At 41.0% G+C, this 27644-nt stretch overlaps 1 protein-coding gene across 17 annotated transcripts in view; it reads right to left on the bottom strand.

Annotated features, from left to right (window-relative positions):
* Positions 1–27644, bottom strand: part of CSGALNACT1 (chondroitin sulfate N-acetylgalactosaminyltransferase 1) — a 487912-nt gene that overhangs the window by 173279 nt on the left and 286989 nt on the right. Inside the window, exon 1 of one of the 17 annotated variants that reach the window (XM_056569214.1) lies at positions 15187–15295. The exons of the other annotated variants lie outside the window; for them this stretch is intronic. The gene's annotated coding sequence lies outside the window, so the exon portion shown is untranslated. Of the gene's footprint in view, positions 1–15186; positions 15296–27644 lie in introns of those variants that run through there. 17 annotated transcript variants of the gene reach the window in all.

Genomic DNA, 27644 nt, shown 5'->3' with positions numbered 1-27644 from the left:
TTTCGTGTTTCCTATTGCTCATTACATTATTTTTTTTTTCCAATGGCAACCAATCGTGCCAGACAGGTGTCAGTTGGGATGTCTAACGCCTCTGATATCGAGGATGCGTCATCCATCCCGGAGACTCCGTCAAGAGCCTCAGAGAGGGGTAGCACCTCGGCATACAGAGCCTGGACCATGCTGATGGACGAATTGCGCAAAAGAGGGACCCATTTTCCGTCATCCGCAAGGAAGGCAGAGTTATATAAACTCCTCATGTCGGATCCAGCAGCTGGGGCCAGCCAAGAGCAGCAGTTTTCCTCGAGCATCAGCACCTCCTTAGGGCAACTGCACCACATGATGACTACAATGATGGCATCTCTGTCATTGGTAGAGGCATGATTGGACGTGGTTGAGAGGATCCCTTCTCACGAGGCCGCAGCTGTAGTACCCTCTACCTCACAATTAGTGCTGGTTGCGGATTCAGCTCCGTTCCCTTCCACCCCTCAAGCCACCGTGCCAGGTAGGAGTTATGAGGCTCCCAGCATGGCTCCCGCTTATTTTATCCCTCCCAATATCCGCAAGAATACTGTCAGTAGTTTTCAAGAGTAAAGACGCCAGGCTGAATCGAAAACTAACAATGTCCGAGTTTGTCATGGCGTTCAGTATGTTTTGGGACGTGGTGTGTTCAGCCAAACCTGAGAGACGGGAAGAATTAGATATGTATTTGTTCAACATTGATGATCTCGCTAACAAATATGGTGGTTCATCCTTTTATGACTACCATAAGTCATTTTCAGCCAAAGCAGCAGCGGCTTTGGCACAGTACAATTTCACATATGATTAGGCTAAGCTAGATACAGAACTTTTCTGTAGGCACTTCGTCGGACTCAAGGCTCCCTCATGTGCTATCTGTCAGTCGGTGTCGCATTCCACAGCTTGGTGCGGATTAGCCCGGATTCAGCAGCTGGAAAATTCCTGCAGCCACGGTCGCAGGTTGGTCGCAGGGCCGGGAGCAGTGGACAAACTAGGGAGACCGGTGAAGTACCTAGGAATCTGTCCACTTGTAATTATAATCAGTGTTGGTTACTGCATGTATGCATTAACTGTTTTAGGGCTCACCCAAGTACTACATGTCCAGAAAAGAAAAACCCTGCATGACTAGGCGTGGTAGAGGTGGAAGTCCTGGAACATTTCTTAAGGGGGCACCCAGAGCCGGAGTGGGTCAATTGGCTGCTGGAAGGATTCAAAGAAGGTTTTCACACAGACTTGGTTGCCTTGCCTCAGAGTACCCACGAGTGTGGCAACCTTCTCTCTGCAGTCAATGATCCACTGGCAGTATCCGAGTTACTCCACATTGAGGTGAATAAGGGATATGTGATTGGTCCATTTACTGTTCCCCCATTTTAGGCATGGAGGGTAAGCCCAATTGGTATTGTCACGGGAAAATTTTATAAAAAGAAAAGGTTGATTTATGATCTGTCAGCGCCTCATTCATCTGCTGTTCCTAGTTTGAACTCTTTGGTCCCATCGGAAGAATTTAGCATGAAGTATGCTTCAATTGATCAGGTGGTTCAGATGTTGTTAGTCTTAGGTAAAAGTACTTGGTTATCCAAGGCTGACATCACCGACACCTTCAAACTGTTACCTGTCAAACCTGAACTGTGGCAATGGTATGGGATCAAGTGGCTGGACTTGTATTACTTTGTGGTAAAATTAACTTTTGGTTCCAAGCGTAGTCGGGTTATTCGATCAATTTTCCTGCTCCCTACATTGGATCCTCGAGAACCGGGTTGGTTGCAGATACGTGTTGCATTACTTATATGATTTCTTGATTTTAGGAGATCCACGATCTCAGCCCCATCAGTTGGTACATCTCAGCAGTGTCTTCAACCAGCTCAGTATCCCGATTTCCTCAAAATAGATCGAAGGTCCATCTAACAAACTTACATTTTTAGGAATTGTACTGGACAGCATACAAATGGAAGCTAGTTTACCTATGGACAAGTTAATCAGAATTCGGGAAAATATAAACAGATTTAATAGAACTTTAGTGACCACCAAGGCAGGATTGGTGAGTTTACTTGGTATGCTGAACTTTGCAATGAGGGTCATGCCGCAAGGGAGGTCTTTAGTTTCTAGGCTTCTTGTTTTGCTCTCAGCTGCGCCGGAACAAGACAGTTTGGTGCATTTAGGTCCTGCTGCCAGGGCAGATTTGGCAATGTGGCAGCAATTCCTGGCTAATTGGAATGGCGTTTCCCTGTTTGTCCCTGCTATCGCTCTCAGTTCACCCAGTATTTTTACCGATGCCTCCTCCAAGCTAGGTTTTGCTGTCATATTCAGAAATCATTGGCTTTTAGATTCATGGCCAATCGAGGTTCAGGCCATGACCGGATTCAGAGAATGTTCAGTGGCTTTTGAAGTATTCCCAATAGTAGCGGCAGCATGGGGGGCAAGTTGGACAAACAAATCGGTCACTTTCGTGTGTGATAATATGGCAACCATTGAAATCCTCAATAAAGGTAGATCAAGTTCTGGGTTGGTGATGAGATTCGTTAGAAGATTTGTGGCCACTCATATCAGTGGTGCTCATAATATTGCGGCCGATGCACTAGACTGAATCATGCTTTATTCTTTCAGGTGCATCCCGAAGCAGACCCATTGGCACACCCGTTACTCCTTTTTGTCAACTGGTGACTGATTAGATCGTTACAAGTCCTTGGCACGTAATCTCATCACACATTCTCTTTCTAGCAGCACAGCTAAATCATACTCTTTGGCTTGCTAAACTTTTAACAAATTCTTCTGATCACATTTATCTTTTGCTTTGTTTCGTTAGTTTTTGCCATTATACTCTCAAGCTTTCTTACAGCACCATCAAACTATATCTAGCCGGTATTCAACACATTCTCTCTTTAGAGCACCCCGAGTGGCCTTCTCTGTTTTCTGTGCATCCCATCAAGGCAATTCTCAGGGGTATTCAGAAAACATCAGGTACTAGAAACCCTATTAGGATTCCGGTCTCTGAGGACCTATTGAGGGGTATGTTGGATCTGCTGGATTCTGCTATCTTCGGTAACATGTCCAGCTTAATCATCAAGGCCGCGATATATCTTAGTTTTTATGTGTTTCTGCGTCCAGGAGAGTTTGCTGCTTCTTTTACCCGGGCTCAATTTGTTAAAAAATGCCAGCTGTCTTTTAATGGTGATCATTATGTCTTCACGTAATATGCTACTAAAACTTGCCGCTCGGAAGTTGGTATCGAGTATTTAAGAACTAATAACAAATGGTGTCCGGTTAAGGTGCTGGACACCCTATGTCTGTCCATTAGGCATTTGCCTGCAGACTTTCCTCTACTACCTTTCTTTTCGGCCACACTCACTTCAGCACAATTCATCAAATATGTATGTATAGGGGCAGCATCCACTGCATCAAAGCACAAAGTCCCTACTCATGTCATTAAGAAATTGGGCAGATGGAGGTCATTCTGCTATGCCCGCTATATCCCTAATCCTCAACTTGAAATGTCTGAAGTGTTTAAAGTTTTGGCTTTGTAAACTTGTTTATTAATAAATACAATTGTATCCTACTGTGTCTGCTTTTGCCCTCTATAGACGGGCCCTCGTCTCGCAGTTATGACACACCTTAAACCACTATTATTGGTTAGTGGGTTTATATGGTGAGTTATGGGTTAGGTTCAGGTTGGGTACGGATTTGTAGCCACGACCACAAGTATTACTCCGGAAAGGGCTGTATTTGTGGGAGGGGCAAGAGGTTTATTACGCATGCCCGCCTTTCCCTTGGGAGGTATGGTGATTTTGCATACTCATCTCACGGTTATGGCACACCTCAAACCGCTATTATTAGTTAGTGGGGTTATATGGTGAGTTATGGGTTAAGTTCAGGTTGGGTACGGATTTGTAACCACGACCACAAATACACATTACATTAGATCAGTGGTTCTCAACCTTTTTTGCGACTGTACCCCCAAAAGGTGAAAGTATGTCTGCGGTTACCCCTCGCGCGTAAGTTTGTGTGGAACTTACGAGCAAGGGGTGCCCGCGGACAAAATAAGTACTTAATTTCATTATGGAGTGTGCTTACCTTTCTAATGTGATACTAATGCGATACTTAATCCCCTTAAGCCATTACTCCACCCCTCCCTCTGATCCCCCTTTTCCATAATCAGATAATGGCAAAAGGTAATCAGAGGGAGGGGAGAATAATGGCACAAGGGGATAAAGATGGAGTGGTGATAATGATTACACCCCTCCGTACCCCTGCATAACCCTTGGCGTACCCCAGGTTGAGAACCCCTGCATTAGATAACATAGGTGCTTATTAACTATTTAGGGAACATAGATTAAAGAGGGGCCCAGAGGTCACTGAAATAGAGTCCACCTGACAGGGCAGCAATTGTACAGGGGTGCCACTCTTGTACTGGGCCACCACACTTTATAAAAAAAAAAATCTAATCATGCAAAGTACATAAACAAGTTACTGACGTTTTCACACAGAGTATTGTAATTTTACTATTAAAATACAAACTTTGGGCTCATACATGTGACCATATAATGGTTCCACACAACCTGTGCAGCCATCATACATCATATGGGACAAGGCATTATTTCGGTAAGCTTTTGGTGCCTAACAGTAAAAAAAAAAAAATGTTGCATTCTCTGTTTGAGAATATAGCCATATTATGGTGTCATACAACAACACCCTATGGTTGTACACACTCTTCAGAGCTCCATAGGGACTCCATATGCCTCCATATGGGTATCATTCTGTATATAACAAATGCAGTATGTTTCACTTATGTCAGATGCAATGTTACTTTCCACGGTTGCGAACAAAACATTTCATGATTATGTTACATTTGTCAAATTGTATAATACAGTCATGGCCGTGAATGTAGGCACCCCTGAAATTTTTCTAGAAAATGAAGTATTTCTCACAGAAAAGGACTGCAGTAAAACATGCTTTGCTATACACTAGTTTATTTCCTTTGCGTATTGGAACTAAACCAAAAAAGGGAGGGAAAAAAACAAATTGGACATAATGTCACACCAAACTCCAAAAATGGGCTGGACAAAATTATTGACACCCTTTTAAAATTGTAGAAAAATAAGATTGTTTCAAGCATGTGATGCTCCTTTAAACTCACCTGGGGCAAGTAACAGGTGTGGGCAATATAAAAATCACACCTGAAAGCAGATAAAAAGGAGAGAAGTTCACTGTCTTTGCATTGTGTGTGTGCTATACTTGAGAACCAAAATTGTGGAAAAATATCAACAATCTCAAGGTTACAAGTCCATCTCCAGAGATCTAGATTTGCATTTGTCCACAGTGCACAACATTATCAAGATGTTTGCAACCCATGGCACTGTAGTTAATCTCCCTGGGCGTGGACGGAAGAGAAAAATGTATGAAAGGTGTAAACGCAGGATAGTCTGGATTGGGGATGAGCAGCCCCAAACAAGTTCCAAAGATATTCAAGCTGTCCTGCAGGCTCAAGGAGCATCAGAGTCAGTGAGAACTGTCCGTCGACATTTAAAAAAAATTAAACGCTATGGCAGGAGAACCAGGAGGATCCCACTGCTGACACAGAGACATAAAAAAGCAAGACTACATTTTGCCAAAATGAACTTGAGTAAGCCAAAATCCTTCTGGGAAAACTTATTGTGGACAGATGAGACCAAGATAGAGCTTTTTGGTAAAGCACATCATTCTACTGTTTACCAAAAACATAATGAGCAAAAAAACAGATCCTCCAATGTGGCGACGGGATTGAGAGCGCAGGACACCCAAGTAATAGGAAGTGAGGTTTATTCACCCATGATGCAACACGTTTCACAGATGGACTGCTTCATCAGGCATCATGGGTGAATAAACCTCACTTCCTATTACTTGGGTGTCCTGCGCTCTCAATCGCATCGCCGCATTGGAGGATTTTTGCTGTTTGCTTTCAGACGTGGAATAGCTGCAAATGTCCCACTTTCTATGCCATTATCCATTGCTACACTTTGCCGAGTTTAACTAGATGCAGTAAGCGCTTCTTTACATTTAGCCCTTACCTTGTATCTACGGTATCACACTACGGAGCGCTGTCTATCTTTCATTTTAGAAACACGTAATGAGGCCTACAAAGAAAAGAACAGAGTACCTACAGTGAAATATGGTGGAGGCTCAATGATGTTTTGGGGTTGTTTTACTGCCTCTGGCACTGGGTGCCTTGATTGTGTGCAAGGCATCATGAAATCTGAGGATTACCAACGGATTTTGTACAGCCCAGTGTCAGAAAGCTGGGTTTGCGTCCAAGATCTTGGGTCTTCCAGCAAGACAATGACCCCAAACATACGTCAAAAACACCCAGAATTGGATGGCAACAAAGCGCTGGAGAGTTCTGTAGTGACCAGCAATGAGTCCAGATCTATATCCCATTGAGACCTGTGGAGAGTTGGGAAAAAGCGCCCTTCCAATAAGAGAGACCTGGAGCAGTTTGCAAAGGAAGAGTGGTCCAACATTCTGGCTAAGAGGTGTAAGAAGATTATTGATGGTTATAGGAAGCAAGTGATTTCAGTTATTTTTTCCAAAGGGTGTACAACCAAATATTAAGTTAAGGGTGCCAATAATTTTGTCCAGACCATTTTTGGAGTTTAGTGTGACATTATGTCCAATTTGCTTTTTTTCCTCACTTTTTTTTATTTATTTCCTATACACACAAAGGGAATAAACATGTGTATAGCAAAACATGTGTTACTGCAATCCTTTTCTGTGGTAAATACTTCATTTTCGGGAAACATTTCAGGGGTGCCAACATTTACGGCCATGACTGTATGTCTTCTTTTGTCTATTTTTTATTCTAGATATTAATGTGTATTTTTTGTATGATACGTAAATTAATTCACAAATAGATTTAAGTTTACAAAAATTTAAACCCACATGCAGCATCTCTTTAAAGAGTACCTGTCATCAAACTATATTTTCTAAACTAACTCAGATTATATTCCCCAACTACTCTTAACACCCCTCCTGTCCTTTAAAAAGCTCTGTATCATACCTTTCCCCTAGCTCACATTGTGTGAGCTCCCGGCAGAAGAAAGTGGGCGTTCCCCAGCAGGGGCAACATCACTGAAGCCTTAGAGAGCTGTGCCTTGCCATGCCCTACACGCACTTCCTGAGTTTGGTCTCCTGCCAGGCCGGGAGGAGACCAAACTAACTGTTTGACTTGTGCAGGGAATAGAACAGAGCCTCCTAGTGGTCGTTTTTACAATCACATTAAAAACATATAAAGGTTGAGAATTTTAACAGCAAGTAAAAAGCAAAGTGTCTTATAATTACATAAGAAACAATATATTAAAAGTTTAGTTTGGTGACAGGTATTCTTTAAATGCCAGGTATAGAAAGTGTATATAAAACTTGTTTCAGTAAGAACAGTCCGTTGATTTAATACACTTGCTGTGACATTGGCCAAGAGATTGACTGTGCTGTTCTTGTATGAAAAGACTTGATCTTCCAATGGCTACTCCTGAGTAAATCAAACACTGCAAGCATTAATCTCAGTGTGAGGGTCAAATGCAGGACGACATTTATCATTGGCTGAGGAATGGAGAATAGGCAGAGGATGGCTGAATACTCCTTATGTAGTATCCCAATTTGCATATTTGTATGCTTAGATCTGCTTACATTAGCTTAGAATTTCCATATCCAATTTTTCTCTGTTGATTTCTATGTGCACAGCAAACTAAACACATAACATAGAGAGCATTGGAAAGGAGACTTGAAAGGATAACCATTAACTGGTAAGTGACCTAGTTTGTATTTTTAACATCATGTTTCCATTCATAAATATTGATGAAAGCAGTGGCAAGTTACCACATTACCATTCAGGTAATTATTCTCATATCAGTGCTTGGTAATAAATACCACCTATAATGTCAGTGACAAAATGGTTAATCGGCAGCACAGAAGCGATCATTGGTAAAATACACTAAATGTGCTCTGGTGAGCAGAAAATATTCACTGCTCCCTATGAATGTTTCTCCTGCCCCCACAGATATATAAAACCCATAGAAATAAACAATCAATCCCATTACTCAGGCCTTGGTGATCGCACACTTCACAGGTTACATGTTTAAGATAGGGTTGCACATACAGCATATTTAATGAGCAGGATTTCAGTTAATTATATTACGTTGAACTCTGCAGCATCAAATATGTGGAGGGTACTGTGTGAATAGACCCTAATGGGGTATTTCAACTTCCCACCTTTTCAATAGATTGGTATTAGATGTTGAATTGGTGGAAGTCCAACCACTGGGACCACCACATATAACAGTATGACCATGCAGAGGTTGTATTTTGCTGATCCATACAACTCTATAGAATTAGGACCCAATGTAGGGGGTGTTCTTTTCAGGACCTACCCTTCCCAATTTACAGTTAGGGCTACTTTACTCCATTAAAGTAGAAATATAAAACTGCCTGCACCAGAAATGTAGTATAGTCTGTGCCAAAAAAAAAAAAACTAGCTTAGATGACTAATACCACAGTTTCAATGAGTTTTTGACACTTTTGAGGGTCACTCAGCAAGGGACAGCAGCTGAGCAGCTTACCAAAAAGTGGGCTCACTTAAAAAGGGGGAGGGGGCTTAAATGTGGCAAAAAATACCAAAAAGGTCTGTAGTTGTGCCAGATTTTAAACAGACAAAGATAATATGGCCCATTCTTCTAAGTGTACACTGTCTAAATGTATCATGTATAACAGAGAAAGGGAGTCCGGCACTACAGGATTAAGGTTGAGGTTCAACAGGAAGCTGGTGTGGATAACATGGATATCCCCAGAAGACAGTGTAGGATAGGGCGGTGCAAAAGTCCATACAGATGCAAGTACATATGTAGCAAAGAAAGACAGGGACTGCACTCACCATTCGTACAGCATTTATTAAATGTTGTCAAGCATGACGAGTTGGTACATGAGCGGAGGCGGGGGGCGTAACCGGGACAGACTGTTTCACACTTAGTTGTGCTTCTTCAGGCCAGTATACCTAAGTTCAAACTAAGGAACACTGGTCTACCCTCCAACTAGTTTTATGCACTGTAACTTTTACGCCAACTACTCTTGACCCACTCTTACATGAGTTAACTCATCAGGTAAACTCCCGCTGTAGGATGCCCAACACCTATGTAGGCCTCAGCACCCCCTTCTGTGTTTGGACCCAACAAGCTAGCTTTCAGGAAAATCAGATGTTGGAGAGTTGGAATACCCGGCAAGGGTTCCTTATCTTCCAACGAAAAACCCGACTTTAGCTGGTGCTGCTTCCCAGACAAGATGACACGGGAGTCAAAGTGTAGGATTAGGGTACTTTTTATTAGTAGTCATAAAAAGTACATGCATGTATAGACAATGCATTTTGGAGGGGCTCCCTCCTTAGGTCTTTGTTCACTTTGGCACCCTAATACTCTCAGCCATATTCTAACCCAGAAGTGGCCCACTGAACAGGTCTGCTCACCACTTACTTTGGAGACATACCACCAACTCACTAAGTAACCACTTAAGATATGCACCTAATGACAATGGGTTTCCAATGGTGATATAGATGACCCGGTGATATAGATGACCCACAATGTAACCCCCTCCTCAGGCCTAATGTCAGTTAGGATGTTGTTGCCCACTGATATACAAAAGTAGTCAGCCACTCAAGTCTCACTTGTCTTTTATAAAGCAGCCAGTTTCTAGCCTACTTGTAAGCAGAGAACAGACAACTCTTAAGACAGCATGTGCAGGTAACAACGCTCTCCCTATTGGCACCAAGAACGCAACCCTATAACCTCCCTTCAACATTGTGATGTGGCACAGAGACATCACAAATGCCACCCAACTAGCACTTTGAATCTGCAAATAAATTATTTCATTTAAATTTTTATCTTAGGATAGATATATATTTATCCCAGGCAGGTTTACATCCACTTACTATGGATCTGTCAACCTGCCTCTCAATTAACCAGTTTGTGCCCCCTTTTTCTAGTGTTTAGTTTCTTGAAGCTTGCTTAACCTGTCATATAATATATGTAAAGTTTTCAATCTTGCACCTTCCATTTGTCTTCCTTCATCCAGGCAATAATTAAATTGGCCTCTCTATCTGCCATTGTGGTGGAGTGTCTGATGTACCCCAGCCCTTCAGCCCCACAAAGATCCCCAAACAGGAAGAAATTATTTATGCAAGGCATACAATGTACACATAACAGGGGTATTTCAGGAATCACAAAACAGGCATTTTTTCTTTCAAAGACCGTGCCCTCCTTTTCTCCACTTTGAGTGTGGTATTACAGCTTGGCTCCATTCACTTCAATGGAACCTATCTGCAGAACCACACCCAAACTAGAGACAAGGAGCAAGAGGTCTTTGAAAGAAAAAAGTCCTGCTCTTTGATTCCTGGAATCTCCCTTTAACATTACAGAGGCAAATAGCTGATTATTAATTCAAATTCAGTCAAAGTAACACGGTAGTGTGACGGCCATCAGGGCCACCGGGGAAAATAGCGGGAGAAAAAATACAGCTTGCGCCTTCTTTTTCTCCTGCTATTCTCTCTGAAAAACAGCGGAGCCCGATGGACCCCATTGACTAGAATGGGGTCCATCGGGACCATCTGTTGCCTTTGCGCCCCGTCAAAATGATGGCCGTCAAACTAAAAAAAAAAAGAGCTTGACAGCTGTTCTTGACGGGGCGCAATGGTAGTGTGAATGTAACCTAACATACACAGTAGGGTTTACCTGCAGGGCATACAGAATCATAATGTTTACCCCCACCTCCCCTTACAGGTCACTAGTAGCTACACATACATACTGAATTGCTTATTTTGCATTGTGATATCTGCAGAGTTGCTTTTAATTGTAAGTGTTCTTAACAGTTACAGTCTATATATGTGTTTATCTGTATTCCACATATGTTTAAAAGCACCAAAAAGCTGGCAACCCCTCACCCCACCTTCAGCATTTACCCTTCGATTAACCTGTGGGCTATGTTCTAGTTCATACTGGATGTGATTTACTATACCTAATATAGTCCTAAGAGCATGAATTGCAGAGTGACTACGCATATTTACACCATTTTCATTCTGAACATCAGACAAATGTCACCTCCACATTACTGTAGTCCTTTCATCTGCCCAATGTGTGAATCATTAGTATTCTAATTTCTTGTAAATTTCAGTCTTGAAACATGTCATCCCCTTCTGCAGCTGCAAGGATTTAATAAAAGTGCCTTTTATTCCTTTGCAAGCTGCATCCAAAGTCAGCAGGACCTGAGCCAGGTCTGACTGGAGAAGTAGTGAGCATGATGATGTGGCAATTCACTACTTTAGCCGGGGAAAATAATCTAGCATTATCGCCAGTGTGACCAGAATATGGCATCATGTGACCAAGAAAACATATGAAAGAACAAGTGTTTATTAGGCACTGCAACTGGCTACTATGATTCCAGGATATAAAACTAATTCTACACTGATGCAGATCTGTTTTTTACTTCCCACAATGTACGTACAACAATTAGCCATAGCAGTTAAACACCTCTGACCGGTTAAAGCATGGACTCAATAAGACCTTTGAAAATATCATGTGGGATACATGTCAGCAGGCCATTGAGCAGGTACTAACTACCGCATTCAGGGAAATCTCCATAAGACTTACTATTTTGGAGATGGTGTCACCCAGTCATCGGGCCATAACAATTTGGCCCTTGTTCAAGTTACTCCAATTTTTCCTCCTTCCAACAAATCACGTTTATAAAGTGCCTGTTCCCTTGCTACCTAAAACATTCCACCCATTGACTGGTGTCACTGCCATAAAATAATCAATTTTACTTCTGGTATATTGTATTAAAAAAAAAAAAAAAAAAAAAAAAAACAAGGTTCCTTACATACGGTAAATCTACCCAACATGGGTACAAGCTGCTGGGTAGGATTTATTAATGGCAGCCATTACAGTATTCATAAAGGGCTTTACCCCAACTTTGTAAAGACTCTGAATAGCCAATTAATCCATATTGTTATATTCGTTCTTCACCTCTAGGGTTGCTTCCAACCAGGTACGTAACTCGAATTCATAGAGCCCTAGAGCAAAATGGGATGAGTCCCTACCACCAATTGACAGGATACAAACAGCAGCATATATAACAATTACTAAACAATAACTAAAGAATAATGGTGCTGTTCATAAGAGAATCCACATAAAAGTACTAATGAGCATAAATCCCCACCAATGTGATATTCTATACAAGAAATTACAATAATCTTGCACCTGAGTAGGCCCCCTCAACCTCCGAGCTCTGCTATGGCTGTTACAGCTATAGAAATGCCCGTGCTTAGAGCCCTTCAGCAGCATAAGAAGAAATGGCATGCCCATCACAAATTTAGATGGAAAAGGGCACAAGTATCAGGCATCTTGACACAGACATTCTGTCACTATAGACTCCGCCAATTAAATAGTATGCACAAGAGACATAGCTAGCAGGAGGGCAGAGAACGCAGTCCTGGGCCCACTTACATTGGGGAGAGGGAGGGTAATAGTATTGAATATAGGACTATTACCATCTGGAGCACTGTATGTTAAGCACAGTTCTGTGGTAATAACTTTGGCTATGAAGGCACCAGGGGCAACAGGCATAGTTTATGTGGAAACAGTAGGATTGCATCGTTACAGGTGAAGCAGGATGGGAGGTCTGTATAGAGGGTGGAAAATAGGTAGGCAGGAAAACCCAGGCAGCAGCTAGATAATATATGGGCAAATTGTAATATTTTTGGCTGGATGTTTGACTAACAGCACTCCTCCTAATAACATCCATAAAAATGTGCATGATATTAGTTTCATTATGGGATGTTTTATGACACTAAGCAAATGGGAAGCTAAAATGAAAGCATTCTAAGCATTCTGTTAAGCATTCTGTACATTGTATCTCATTGATGCTGCAGCCATTTTATTTTCTGGCACTTCTTGCTTTGCCTATTATAATTTAACAACATTATAAAAACATTCAATTTGGCAGTATTCCCAGACAGCCTTTACTTTAGCCAAATTATGTCTTATTCTCTATTTTACAAACCTCAACTATAAATTTATGAAGATTTAACCACAATTTTAGACCTTGTGTTAAGTTTTCGTTGCTGCATTCCAGGAGCCATGGCATTGGCAATACAAAATCTATACAGTTTTATACTTTTTGTTTTGATATTTTATTTTTGATTTGCCACATTCCAAGTCCCATAAATTTTATTTTTTTCTCTGCCAGTGGGTTGTTTTTTGTGGAACAAGTTGTATGTTTCACTGGTACCCAGTACGGGTACATTTCAGATAACATTTTGAGGAACTCTAGCTAGTCCCATAAATTCTTGATTGACAAGGAAGTTTTTTTTATCTGACACAGACATTCCTTGTGTGTGTGGGCGAGCATGCTGAAATATGCCAGTTGGATGCCCTGCCATGAGAGCAACACATATGGCTGCAGTATGTCCTGAACAAACTGTATAGCTGAGCTGAGTCTCCCATATCCCTACTAGGGGGTGATGACTGTCATATGCAATGGCTCCCCAGATCATCACATCAGCAATAAGGTAAGTGAGTCACTCCACACCAAGAGTAGGATTGAAGTGCTCACCACAAGGCCTCCATACTCAAGTCCAACCATTGCCGGACCTCAAACAGAACCAAGATTCATCACTAAAGACTTTTCATTCATGACACCACTGCATAGTAAGACTATAATGGCTGGCTGTCAATAGTTGGAAATAATGGTCACCAAATAAAGACAACTCCGAACTCTGAACATAGGCTCTAAGGTGTGCTATGTGTCTATTACATGGTGCAAACTGCAAGTTCAATAGGATACAAAACTATACATATAGTATTTGGCATTGAGCCCCAATCCCCCCCCCCCCCCCATCTAACACACATCGAGAAAAAAATGAAAAAAAATAAGGAAATTCCTGTGGTAGGCTCAATCCCAATGATAAAAATTGAATAAATTGAAACAGGATCAATTAGGTAAAAAATTCTATTTACCAGTATAGCACAATGGCCAAACCACAACTGTCATTCAAACTTAAAGGGGTACTCCGGTGAAAACCTTTTTTCTTTTAAATCAACTGGTGGCAGAAAGTTAAACATATTTGTAAATTACGTCTATTAAACATCTTAATCCGTCCTGTACTTATTAGCTGCTGAATACTACAGAGGAAATTCTTTTCTTTTTGAAATGCTCTCTGATGACATCACGAGCACAGTTCTCTCTGCTGATGTTATTATTATAATAATAACAATAACGCTTTATTTATTGTTGTCCTTAGTGGGATTTGAACCCAAGTCCCCAGCACTGCAAGGCAGCAGTGCTAACCACTGAGCCACCATGCTGCCCTTAGCATACATCTGCTATGCATCTGCTATGCATGGTTGCTAAAGTGGACAGAGATATCAGCAGAGAGCACTGTGCTCGTGATGTCATCAGTGTTCCAAAAAGAAGAGAATTTCCTCTGTAGCATTCCACAGCTAATAAGTACTGGAAGGATTAAGATTTTTTAATAGAAGTAATTTACAAATATATTTAACTTTCTGCCACCAGTTGATTTAAAAGAAAAAAGGTTTTCACCAGAGTACCCCTTTAATAGTGAAAATATCCAATGGCTACACCATGCTAGTGTTCATATTTAATACTAACTGGCTCCGTAAAGTTAAACAGATTTGTAAATTACTTCTATTAAAAAATCTTAATCCTTCCAATAGTTATTAGCTTCTGAAGTTTTCTGTCTAACTGCTCAATGATGATGTCACGTCCCGGGAGCTGTGCATGATGGGAGAATATCCCCATAGGAACTGCACAGCTCCCGGGACGTGAGTCATCAGAGAGCAGTTAGACAGAAAACAACAACTCAACTTCAGAAGCTAATAACTATTGGAAGGATTAAGATGTGGTGACCCAGTACAGGAGTTGTACTCCTGTACCCTTGCTGCCCTGTCAGGCAGCCTCCCTGCAGTGTCCCCTGCCCCCCCCCCCCCCCAACCCCCTGCATCTGTTCCCTTTGTACAGTTATTATTAGGCTATGTAATGTATATAAAATGTTGTAGCTTTATGAACAGTTGTCATGTGGTTAAACATTTGTCATGTGATTGTAACCCAGTGAGGTGTCAGTGACCATGTGACCAAAGGGTGACCTACCAGAGTCTCCCCTATATAAGCCCTGGGAGGAGTGTCTTCACTCTCTAGGAGTTCTGCTCATTTTGAGAGACTAAGGGGGAAATGTATCAAAACCTGTACAGAGGAAAAGTTGCCCAGTTGCCCATAGCAACCAATCAACTCACTTCTTTCATTTTGCAGAGGCCTTGTTAAAAAAGAAAGAAGCGATCTGATTGGTTGCTATGGGCAACTCAGCAACTTTTCCTCTGGACAGGTTTTGATAAATCCCCCTCCTAAGTCTTTGCTGAACCACAGTGCAGTCAAGCCCTAGGTGTGTGTCTGGAGTTCAGAGAAGGCCTAAAGTCTGTCAAGCAGCCACTACAAATCCACTACCCCCAGGTCTCAGTCAGAGCTGGTAAGCTACAAATGGGGTATAGTCAGTCTCAGTCAAAGTCAACCTGTCTTCAGTCAGCGTGGCCTGCATCACAATTGTCCCAGTCCACTGCAAATCCCAGCAAGCCCTAAGGTCTCTGAAGTCACTGGTCACCTCCGTAGGCCTGGCTAAACAGTATAGACTATTCCACCTGTCTAATTCAGTAAAGCTACCGATGTTCCGTAACTTGGTGTCAGAGTCATTATTGCCCTCGTGCCTAGCCCAGGATCCAGCGGTATACCTTCTGGTGGTATTGAGGATAAACCACACCCTGGCATCACGAATACAAGGGGTTAATGTCATCTGCCCCTAGAGTAATTCCATCTGCCCTGCATCACACCCTCTACCACAGGTGCCATGTGTGAGAAAGAGAGACTGTGAAAGGTTTTCTTTATTCATATAAAAAAAAAACAATATTACTGCACTGTTTGCACTGTTTCTATACTGTATTATTCACAAGCAAGACAACAATATAATTACATTTGTGTATTTTCTAGTAAGATTACCTGGAGAATGAATGCATAATATAATTTAGCAACCATTCTTTGTTGGCTTGCATTAATGTAAAAATGACTTTAAAGTAAGTTAAATAACTTCAAGTCAATTACTGTTCTAAGCTTGGCTGGCCCGGCAGGTACTATGTTTGCTCGAGAATTACGTTATTGTGCTCTCTGGAAATGAAATGTCTGACGCTGCATCTTCACTAAGACTTGGCTGCTATAATAGGGCTCCTAGGTGCCGTGGAACATGAAAACAGTTAAAGTGTACTTAAAATATTGAGTGCTTTTTCAGTCATCTGTATTCAGTATATGGATCATTGTGATAAGGCACCTAATACCACCAATTGTTTTGTAAGAAACCACAAACTGAATACTGATTTAGTTAAGAAGAAACTCTCTCACTTTGAAGGTCTCACAAAATGACAGTGTATGGATCAGCTGCGGCTGGGTTATATTTGAAGAAAAGTATATAGAACTGGAGTGAACTATACGGCTGAATTCTTACAAAGTTTTGGATGATATTTAGCTACTGAAAATGTGAAAAGACTGTGTTCAACTACCTTGTTTTAACCTATAACTATCAAGGGAGAATCAAGTCATAATAGGGGGAATAGTGACTATTTTTCTTCTAACTGCTTACCATTTGGCTTACATTTTCCCTGAACATACATAAATCCCAGCCTACAAACACAATAAAAAATTACTTTTTCCACAAAAAATTCTTTAAAAAAGTAACAAAAACTAGACATCTTTGGTATTGATATGATTACCTGTAAGAAATATTAAGATTCACTAATTATAAAAGAAAAAAAAATAGCAGTTATGTGTGCTTTTTTTATACCCTTTAAAAAAAATGTGTACTAAATAAAGTAGCCACAACGTGGACCTGTAAATCATCTGTTTCTGTTTCACCTCTGATAGACTTATCCTTATTTCCAGAAGAGGTTTGCTATGGGGATTTGCTCCTACTCTGGAAAGTTCCTGATACAGACAGAGGTTTCAGCAGAGAGTTCTGTGGTCAGACTGAAAAGGACAACTCAACTTCCCCTGTAGCATACAGCAGCTGATAAGTACTGGAAGGATTAAGATTTTTAAATAGAAGTAATTCAGAAATCTGTTTAACTTTCTGGCACCAGCTGATATGATTTTTTTTCCCCACCGGAGTACCCCTTTAAGTGCCCAGGGAACATTCCAAGCACAGCATGAGCCCAAGTACAACAGGCCCATTTACTTTTTTTTATTCTGTCTTTCGATTTGCACTCACCCCATTGGACTGACAGCCACTAGATAAAAAGGACAAGGGTTGAATTTACTTGGGCTCTTTCTATTCTGGTGAATGGAATAGTCCTCGGTATATGATGATACAGAGGACTATTGAAAAACAAAGGTATGCTTGGAATCATGACGATTAGCCCTAACTAGTCAGGGTCTTATTTACACCCTGTTTTCCCATTGACAGGCCCATTTTAAGCCTCTATTACTGTCCTGGTTAGACAAAGTTTGGCCATTTCTTCCTAAATAATAATGGACATTTTTGTGAACCAGACAAAGGAAACTTAAAGGGGTACTCCAGTGGAATTATTATTTTTTTTCATATCAACTGGTGCCAGAAAGTTAAACTGATTTGTAAATTACTTCTATTAAAAAATCATAATCCTTCCAGCACTTATCAGCTGCTGTATACTACAGAGGAAGTTGAGTTGTTCTTTTCTGTCTGACCACAGTGTTCTCTGCTGACACCTCTGTTCATGTCAGGAACTGTCCTGGAGTAGAAGCAAATCCCCATAGCAAACCTCTCCTGCTCTAGACCGTTCCTGACATGGACAGAGGTGTCAGCAGAGAGCACTGTGGTTAGACAGAAAATAAATTAAAAAAGAAAAGAACTTCCTCTGTAACATACAGCAGCTGATAAGAACTGGAAGGGTTAAGATTCTTAAATAGAAGTAATTTACAAATCTGTTTAACTTTCTGGCACCAGTTGATTGGGTTTCCACCGGAGTATCCCTTTAATGTTGTAAAATAGTTGTAAACTAATGTGTGTAAAGCGTTTTTGTCCTGGATAAACCCAAAACTGAATAAAAAAAAAAAACACAAAGCAAAAGATCATATTAAGCTATTTTGATCTGCCCGTTTTATTTGGAGTTTTATTTCACTACTGGCTTTCAGCTAACATCTGGCTGCAAAAATGTTGCCAAAAGAGCAGAAAAAAAGCCAGGAAAAGACATGTCAATTTTCCACAAAAACTATTCTAACACGTGTTGTCTCAGTTATATGTGTTATTTATTATATTTCTTCTTTCACTTTATTTATTTATGTTGTATCTTTCATATATGAAGAGCATTTGGCCTGGGAGAACAATTCTGTTTGCATGCTCTGCTTTTTTCCTGTCCAATATTTCTAAGCTACCACTTAATATGATTCTATATTACAATAACTTTATTAGTAGTATCTGGCAGCTGTAGTACCTGTACACTTGTCTTTCCCTGTGAGGCAATTGTTCGGTATATAGGACTTTAGTCTTGTAGATCAGTTTGATGTAATCCGAATGCTGTAAATCATAACTTCAATTTTAGCTTTGCTGTATGCATCTATGGGTTTCTTATTCCCCTTTAGGTGCTACTGTTACTGATGTTGCCTATGTAGGACATCCAGCTGGTAAATTGACTGCTTCTTCAGAATCAGAAACAGGACAGCAAACTGGCTACATGTTTATGGTAAATGAAAATATAAAGTGATCCCCCGACCTACGATGGGCCCGATATATGATAATTTCAACATACGATGGCCTCTCAGAGTCCTGTGGGGCTTAACTGGAGGAGGAGGGGGGGGGGAGGGGCACAGTGGAACACAGTTTAGGATTCACCAGATGGGCAGTTTTTCTAGTCATCTGACAGGAGAGGAGGAGCATGAACAGCCAGAAGAGCTAGAGGGTTATGAGGAAGGCGAGACAGAGGACCCAGACACACCGTGGCAGTATGTAGTGGAGATGGAGCCAGGGAGTCCCTCCGAGTCACTTGCACAAATGGCACGATGCATGCTCACTTGCTTGCGTAGTGACTGCCGAATTGTCACCATTAGACAGCGGGATGACTTCCGGCTCTCCACCTTATTGGACCCTCGCTACAAGCACAAAATGGGGGCCTTTTTTACACCCACTGAGAGGGAGAACAAGCTGACCTACTACAGAGACATCATACGTAATCAGTTGGCCGATGCCTATCTCCATCATCGTCCATCCTCTTGCAGGTCTGAATCGGGGGACCCCCTGCGCTCACCTTCCACTGCCATGGCTGCTGGAGAGGGGTGGGGTGGCAGGAGCAGTACCAGCTCTATCAGCAGCAGCCTTAGTCTACAGTCGCTGATGAGTACCTTTCTTCACCCACATAGTGAAGCAACTCATCAGCTGCAGGTAGACCTGGGGCAGGACCTGAACCAACAGGTGGTTTGCCCTGGAAAAACTGTCCTGCCCGGCCAGTAGTGTGCCATCAGAGCGGGTGTTTAGTGTGGCGGGGTCCATAGTAACCCCAAGAACAATTTGTCTGTCCAAGAAAAATGTGGAGAGACTGACCTTTGTGAAGATGAATCAGGCATGGATCAGCCAGGATTTCCACCCACCAAGGCCTAATGCATCAGAGTGGATTGACCATGGTGCCACACCAACACTTCACAAATATGGATAGTGCAAAACATTTTAAGGTGCTGCTCCCCACTTACAGACATTCCTCAGCATCAGACCACAAGTAAGTATTGAGGCTATGCATTAGCTAAAACTTATCTTTTCTTAGGATAAAATATATGTACCCAAACATTTTTGGAAATTAAACAAAAGGAAAAGTGTGCACCATGTGCCACCTACACCACCAAGTATTGGTGTTATGCAAAGACCTCTAAAAAATGGAAGGAATTTTAGGTGGAAATAGGGAGAGTTTCCTGTGTGGGACCACCCTTTTTAGGGCGAGTAACACTTGCCAAGAAGGGAATTAATAGGGCGAGAGTAGGGCCCTACAGGGGAATTTTTTTTACCCCCACCTGCTACAATGGACAATACATTGTTCCCGTCCAACTTTTTGAGGAAAGTATTACTCGTCTTAAAAAGGGCAGCCCCACACAGGAACCTCTCCCTATTTCCACCTAAAAAACCTGTGAAATGGCAGAAATGGCAGTGTTTGCAGGTGGAAATAGGGAGAGGTTTCCTGTGTGGGGCCGCCCTTTTAGGGCAAGTAACACTTGCCAAGAAGGGAATTAATAATGCGAGAGTATTGCCTTACAGGGAAGTGTTTACCACCCACCGGTTACAATGAACCATACGTTGTTTCCTTCCACCTTTTAGAGGTCTTTGCATCACATCAATACTTGGTGGTGTAGGTGGCACATGTTTTTTCCACACATTTCCTTTTGTTTGATTTAAAAAAAAATTTGGGAAGGAAGAGACCGGAGGCACTCAATACTTCTGTGGGTGTTTATTCCAAGACAGGTACAGAGGTATGCTGGCACATATATTTTATCCTAAGAATATTATTAAAAGTTACGTTTTACATAATGCATATCCTCAATACTTACTTGTGCACACTAACACTTATAGAAAAGAGACCGTTTTCTTCTGCCTACATGCCTCAGCTACTAGTCTGATCCTGCAACCCGCCTGATGCGACACACCTAATGCTCTCTCATACTGCCATCATATGTTCTTCTCATGCTGATGCCAGCTCCAAGCTGTCTCATTCTGCCACCATATGTGCTCCTCATGCTGCTGCCACCTTCAGGCTGTCTCATTCTGCAACTATATGGTCTCCTCATGCTGCCACCAACTCCAGGCTGTGTCATTAAGCCACTGTATGGTCTCCTCATGCTGCCGCCAACTCCAGGCTGTGTCATTCATCCCCTATATGGTCTCCACATGCTGCTGACAACTTCAGGCTGTGTCATTCAGCCACTTCATGGTCTGCTCTTGCTGCCGCCACCTCCGCGCTGTGTCATTCAGCCACTATATGTATATGGTCTCCTCATACTGATGCCACCTCCAGGCTCTGTCATTGTGCCGCTCTGTGACAGTGATTCTAATAGCATGTTACAGCTAGACAAAGTGTTCTGCACCCCTATTGAGGTTCTCTGTAGGCCAGAAATAGACGTTTTTAATACAGATTCGCCTAACCAAATTTATTCAGAAAATTCGGCGAATCGGGCAAATCAAATTTTTCAAATCTCTAGTCCCAATCAAGAAGCTGGCCAAATCTTATATGTGCAAATCATCACTCTGGAAACTGGCAGAACAATATGCCCATGTAAACCTGTGTTCCCTTTCCAGATCTACTGATTTCAATCTACCAAATGTGCTTCCGAACAATGCACAATAAAACATAACCGTAAATGGACTGAACAAAGTCACTAACAAAGGCTATGTTTAACACACTGCAGTCAATGGATCTAGTAAATGTATGCCATGACAGACAATAGCATACACTTTTGTCAACATATACCACAAGCATAAGCTTCTTGGAGATGTGAACATGGCCTTAAAGGGGTTGTCTTATGGAGCCCATACAGACACAAAAGAGTGGCACTCACTCTTTGTGAACATCTCAGAGCAGAGAGATGTTCACAAAGAGTGACTCTTACACTGACCCAGCCTATTTGTGTTGAGTAGGGTTGGCATTTCATTTCAAAAGCCCTCACATAATACTTCATTTCACTTGCATCAGAAAAATGTAGGGTTGGCTGCAACTTCCCCTGCCAACATTCATCACCAGAGCTTTTTTGAAGACATGTCCACAGTGATTAGGGTTACACTTTTTTTTTGTTATGCTATAACTTCTGTCTATGTCTCTATTCCTCATACTCTTTCGTGATTCATAGGTGACAATTCAATGAAATAATGTCACCACTAGGGGTGATTAATACTACATAGGTAATTACTATGTTAAGTATCACAAATGTCTATGAGTTTAGATTTGTTAAAAAATACTAGAAAAAATACTTAAGCCATCATTTCAAACATGTAAACACCAGCTGTTTGAAATATGCCATACTGTAGATTGCACAATTGCTACGGAACGCATGGCTTTACCATTGTGATTACACACAGCAAAACAAGTTGTTTCTGCAATAAAACAAATATAATTCAGACTAATGTACAAACTGGGGGAGATGGGGGCAAACTGAGTGTTAGTCAGAGGGTGGGGGCAAACTGAGTGTTAGTCAGAGGGTGGGGGCAAACTGAGTGTTAGTCAGAGGGTAGGGGCAAACTGAGTGTTAGTCAGAGGGGCACCTGCTAGGTGTGATGGAGAAGCAATGTCTGAGTGTATATGTAAGGTGATAGCATAAAGATCATTCATGTTTATAGTGTAACTGGCGGCTAACATGATCACTGCTTGATATATTTTCTCATAAAGGTCTAATTTTCCCATCTGATCTCTTATATAATTCAAGGTACAGACACTTTATGTATAGAGCATTTCTTTTTTGATGCTCTATTCCTATTCTTGCCAGGTCCTACTTTTGAATTCATATTTTCCTATTTTGTTCCTGGCCTTTTAAAAGTAATTGACCCTAAACCACTCAAAGTGGATATCCTGTCCAAATATTAGACAAGAACAAAATAGAAGAGCGCTCCATAGCGTAAAACCATCAATAGGTAATCCACACAATAAGTGAGGAACTCTTACCATAGATGGTTGTGTGGACTCACACACAAGAATGGTCAGCGTGAATGAGTGGTAAGCCCGGTCTGCAGCCTCCCCGACCGAAAGATCAATATCAAGTAATGACTTTGTGGGATAAAGGGGGATTCAACGGCGCTGATCGGAACAGGCACATCAGGTAAGAAGGGTTTATTAGGTGAAAATGCAACGCGTTTCACCGCTCTTGTGTGGTTTCATCAGGCATAACAAAACAGGCTGAGGTGGAGTTTTATATACAAGGTAAAATTAACCCTTTCACAGATAATTAACTCTTTCTTCTAAAGTTGCTAATTCGGAAAGAGCTGATTCTACTGATAACAATACTTTACTTTATCTGGACAGATACCAACACGAACACGACATGGTCATAAATATAAACATATGTTTATATTTATGACCATTTAGTGTCCATGTTGGTATCTGTCCAGATAAAATAAAGTATTGTTAGCAGTAGAATCGGCTCTTTCCGAATTAGCAACTTTAGAAGAAAGAGTTAATTTTACCTTGTGTATAGGACTCCTCCTCAGCCTGTTTTGTTATGCCTGATGAAACCACACCAGAGCGGTGAAACACATCACATTTTCACCAAATAAACCCTTCTTACCATACCTGATGTGCCTGTTCCGATCAGCGCCGTTGAATCCCCCTCTATCCCACGAAGTCGTTGCTCAAATATTAGAAAGGCTTTTTGGCTCCCACTGCCACTAGAGAGAGCAATAGTCAGTCTGACATCATCATATGCAAACTGACAGCCACACGAGACAGTTGCAATAGTTTGAACTGTGTTATTTTTCAAGAAAAAAAATTGTTCTCACATTCCAGGTGTTGTTTGAGGTCAGTCTAATTTTTTTCATGAGTTTTGAAGGTGTCTTGGAAACAAATACCAAAAATCAAGGTTCCAGTCAGCCACTTAAAGCGTACCTGTAATAGTGGCAAAAAAAAGTGTCATTTTTATGTGTCTAGGACCTATATATCCCTAACAAATAGCATTTATATGTTGCTTACTTGCTTTTTCTTCTTGCCTTATGGAGGGGGCGTGTCCTTCCCTCACTGTGGTGACTCATCTGCTCTGAGTCTAGGAGCAGCCTGGCAGGCTGCAAATCACTGCACAGTAATTTTTATGCATACATTTTCTATGTGTTCCTAGTAAAGCTAGATGCTAATCAACATTGCTGTCACTATGTCATTCAGCTTTCACAGACTCCTGAATGTCTAACCAGCTTCTTTCTTGGAAAGAAAGGCGGAGCGCTCCATAGCGTAAAAAAGTACCAGAGGTAGGGTAAGAAGTAAAAGGATTGTAGCCACTTACCCAGTTGGTTGTTCATACACAACAATGATAAAGGCAGATCATGTAAGGTAGGGATCCATCTGCAGCTCTCAAGCTTATAAGATGTAGCAAATAAACGGTGGAGGCTTCTGTATAGTAGGCAGCAAGATAGAAATGGCGCTGACAAACCCAGAGCAGACGTAGCAGGTATGGTGATAGGGATTTATTTGACCTCAGGCATGTAGGAAGCTGTGCAAGCACAGTGAAACACATTGCATCTTGGTCAAATAAATCGCTATCACCATTCCTGCTGTGTCTGCTCTGGGTCCGTCAGCGCCATTTCTATCTTGCTGCCTACTATACAGAAGCCTCCACCGTTTATTTGCTGATCAGCTTCTTTGTCATTTAGGAGTCAGAGAAAGCTTTGGTTGTTCAAGCATGCTGGGGGTTGTAGCTTTGCAAGAGCTGCAGTGTTTGTAAAGCCCTGTGTTAGAGCAGTGTTGCTTAAGCTGTTGCAAAACTACAACTCCCAGCATGCCCACATATCCTTTGTCTGTAGTTTTGCAAGAGCTGGAGACACACAGCTGGAGAATACACAGCTCTAAAACAGAGTTTTACAAAGATTGTACCGCCAGCTCTTGCAAAACTACTACTTCCATCAAGGAAGTTGTAGTTTAGGAACATCTGAAGGCTGTGGTGTTGCAATGGTGATCTCCTATACTGGATACCAACACACTTTACGGCCGGTATTCAGTATGCTGCAAAATACAGAGTAGTCTGTCTGCATAAAGATAGATGACCCCTAGTGGCGACTATTAAAATTTTTAATTTTTTAGTAAAATTTACTTTTTTTCTTTAAATAAATAAATGTATAATGAAAAAAGTCATCTTATCAGTAGTACTACAAAATATAAAAAGTTTTTCCATAATGACAGTGCCTCTTTAATATTACTTTCAGAATTACTCCAATGTTTCTGTATCTTCTATAGACTTTATTGTAGAATGACAACTCTTTTGCGAACCTTCACTCTTAAAGGTTGTGGAAGGTCAGAGGTGCTGTCAATAATTATGTCATAAATGTCTCTAGACTGAATACCCCTTTAATTGTTGCTATAATAATAATTGAGCTAACACAATACATAGTTTCCCTTTAGTAGTGCACATACCATTGGAATTACTAAGAAATGGAAATAATGAATAGTTTTGTGCTTTTTAAGTTTCTTATTACCATAGAAGAGCCAAGTAGAATGAACTCTGGATCTGTGTGCCATAAGCAGAAATGGAATGTGTAAAAGAGTAGATTTGCTTAGAATTGGATTGTAAAATCTTGGTAAAAAGATATAACAGGAGTCTTAATTTTACCATTACCTGTACAGAACAGGCTTAGTGGTAATCTGCATTACTTAGTGATGATAGGTCAGAGGTATTTAGATATTTAAAGAGGGTGTCCTTTTTATGTTTTAATATTTTTGTTTAAAGAATATAAAAGCTTACACTGTTCTTATACACATGTTCTGAACTTAGAGAATGCTCATTTCCTTCTGTACAGCTAAATCTTAGCCTAAAGTCTGTCTGTCTATATACAGTTACATATCAGCATAATGTCTGTCATTCTATAAAGTTACATATCACCATAATGTCTGTCAGTCTATATACAGTTACATATCAGCATAAAATCAGCAACATTCAGACCCTTTTGCTATTACACTTAAAATTTAGCTCTGGGGGCCTTCCATTTCTCTTAATCATCTTTGAGATGTATTACACCTTGGAGTCCACCTGTGGTAAACTCAGCTTATTGGTTTTAATTTGTCTATATAAGGTCTCACAGCTGACAGGGCATATAAAAGCAAAAGCTAAGCCATGAGGTAGAAAGAACTGCCTGCAGAGTGCAGAGACAGGATTGTAAGGAGGCACAAATCTGGAGGAGAGTACAAAAAATTTCCCAAGTGGCCTCCATAATTCTTAAATGGAAGAAGTTTCTAGAACTAGGACTATTCCTAGAGCTTGCCACCCCACCAAATAAAGTAATCAGGGGGGAAGGGCCTTGCTAAGAGATAAAAAAAAAAAAAAAAAAAAATGATCACTCTAGCTGAGCTTCAAAGCTCCTGTGTGTAGATGGGGGAATACTTCAAAAAGGGCAACCAGCACTGCAACACTCCACCAATCTTGTCTTTATGACAGATAGGACTCTCAGATTGTCAGAAACAAAATTCTCTTGCCTAATGAGCCCAAGGTTGAAGTTTATGGCTTAAATTCTAAGCGTCATGTCTGGAGGAAACTATGCACTGCTCATCACCTGCCCGATATCGTCCTTACAGTGAAGCATGTTGATGGCAAGATCATGCTGTGGGATGCTTTTCAGTGGCTGGGACATGGAGACTGCTCAGGATTGTGGAAAATCTTAAAGGAGCAAAGTACAGAGATGTTCTTAATGAAAACCTGATCTAGAGTGCTCTGGACTTCAGACTGAGCCGAAAGTTCACCTTCCAACAAGACCCAAAGCACACAGCAAAGAAAACACAGGTGTGAGGTAGGGACAATACTGTGAATGTCCATGAGTGGGGTACTCCAGTTTTTTTTTTTTGTTTTTTTTTTCAAATCAACTGGTTCCAGAAAGTTAAACAAATTTGTAAATTACTTCTATAAAAAAACATTTATCCTTCCAGTACTTATCAGCTACTGTATGTTACAGAGGAAGTTGAGTTGTTCTTTTCAGTCTGACCAGTGTTCTCTGCTGCCACCTCTGCCCATGTCAGGAACTGTTCAGATGAGGAGCAAATCCCCTTAGCAAACCTATCCTGCTCCATACAGTCCCTGACATGGACAGAGATGTCAGCAGAGAGCACTGTGGTCAGACTGGAAAGAACAACTCAACTTCCTCTGTAACATACAGCAACTGATACGTACTGGAAGGATTAAGATTTTTTAATAGAAGTAATTTACAAATCTGCAAGTTTCTGGCACCAAGTTTATTTGAAAGATATAGTTTTCCACCGGCGTACCCTTTTAAAACAAGTAGAACATCTCTGTCGAGACCAGAAAATGACTCTCCACCGATCCAGATCCAGGTGTGCAAACCCTGTGGCATTATACCCAAGAAGACTGGAGACTGTAATCTCTGCCAAATTGCTTCAACTATCTACTGAGTAAATTGAATACTTATGTCAATACATGTTTTTCCTTTTTTTTTTTTTTTATAAATTAGCAAAGATTTCTAACATTCTGTTATCATTTTGTCATTAGGGAGTATTGAGTGCAGAATGATGAGAAGTTTGATTGATTTTTTTTTATTTAGCACAAGGCTACACTATAACAAATTGTGACAAAAGTGAAAGAGTGTAAAAACTTTCAAAATGCGCTGTACAGCAACTTTTCAGTACCATGTCTGGTACCCCACACACAGTTATATGACAGCATTATGTCATTTTATATACACCTACATCTTAACATCAAGTGTATCAGTCTGTATACATTAGCATTACAGCATCACATCTATCAATCTATATATAAACAACATCAGGTCAGTCAGTTTCCTGTAGAAGCAACTCTTACATGTGTTAAAGGGGTATTCCGGGCAAAAATATTTTATCCCCTATCCAAAGGATAGGGAATAAGATGTC

The sequence above is a fragment of the Hyla sarda genome, chromosome 1 (assembly GCF_029499605.1).
Source record: "Hyla sarda isolate aHylSar1 chromosome 1, aHylSar1.hap1, whole genome shotgun sequence".
NCBI lineage: Eukaryota > Metazoa > Chordata > Amphibia > Anura > Hylidae > Hyla > Hyla sarda.
The sequence above is the reverse complement of the archived record's forward strand: the minus strand, read 5'-3'. Positions and strand labels throughout refer to the sequence as shown.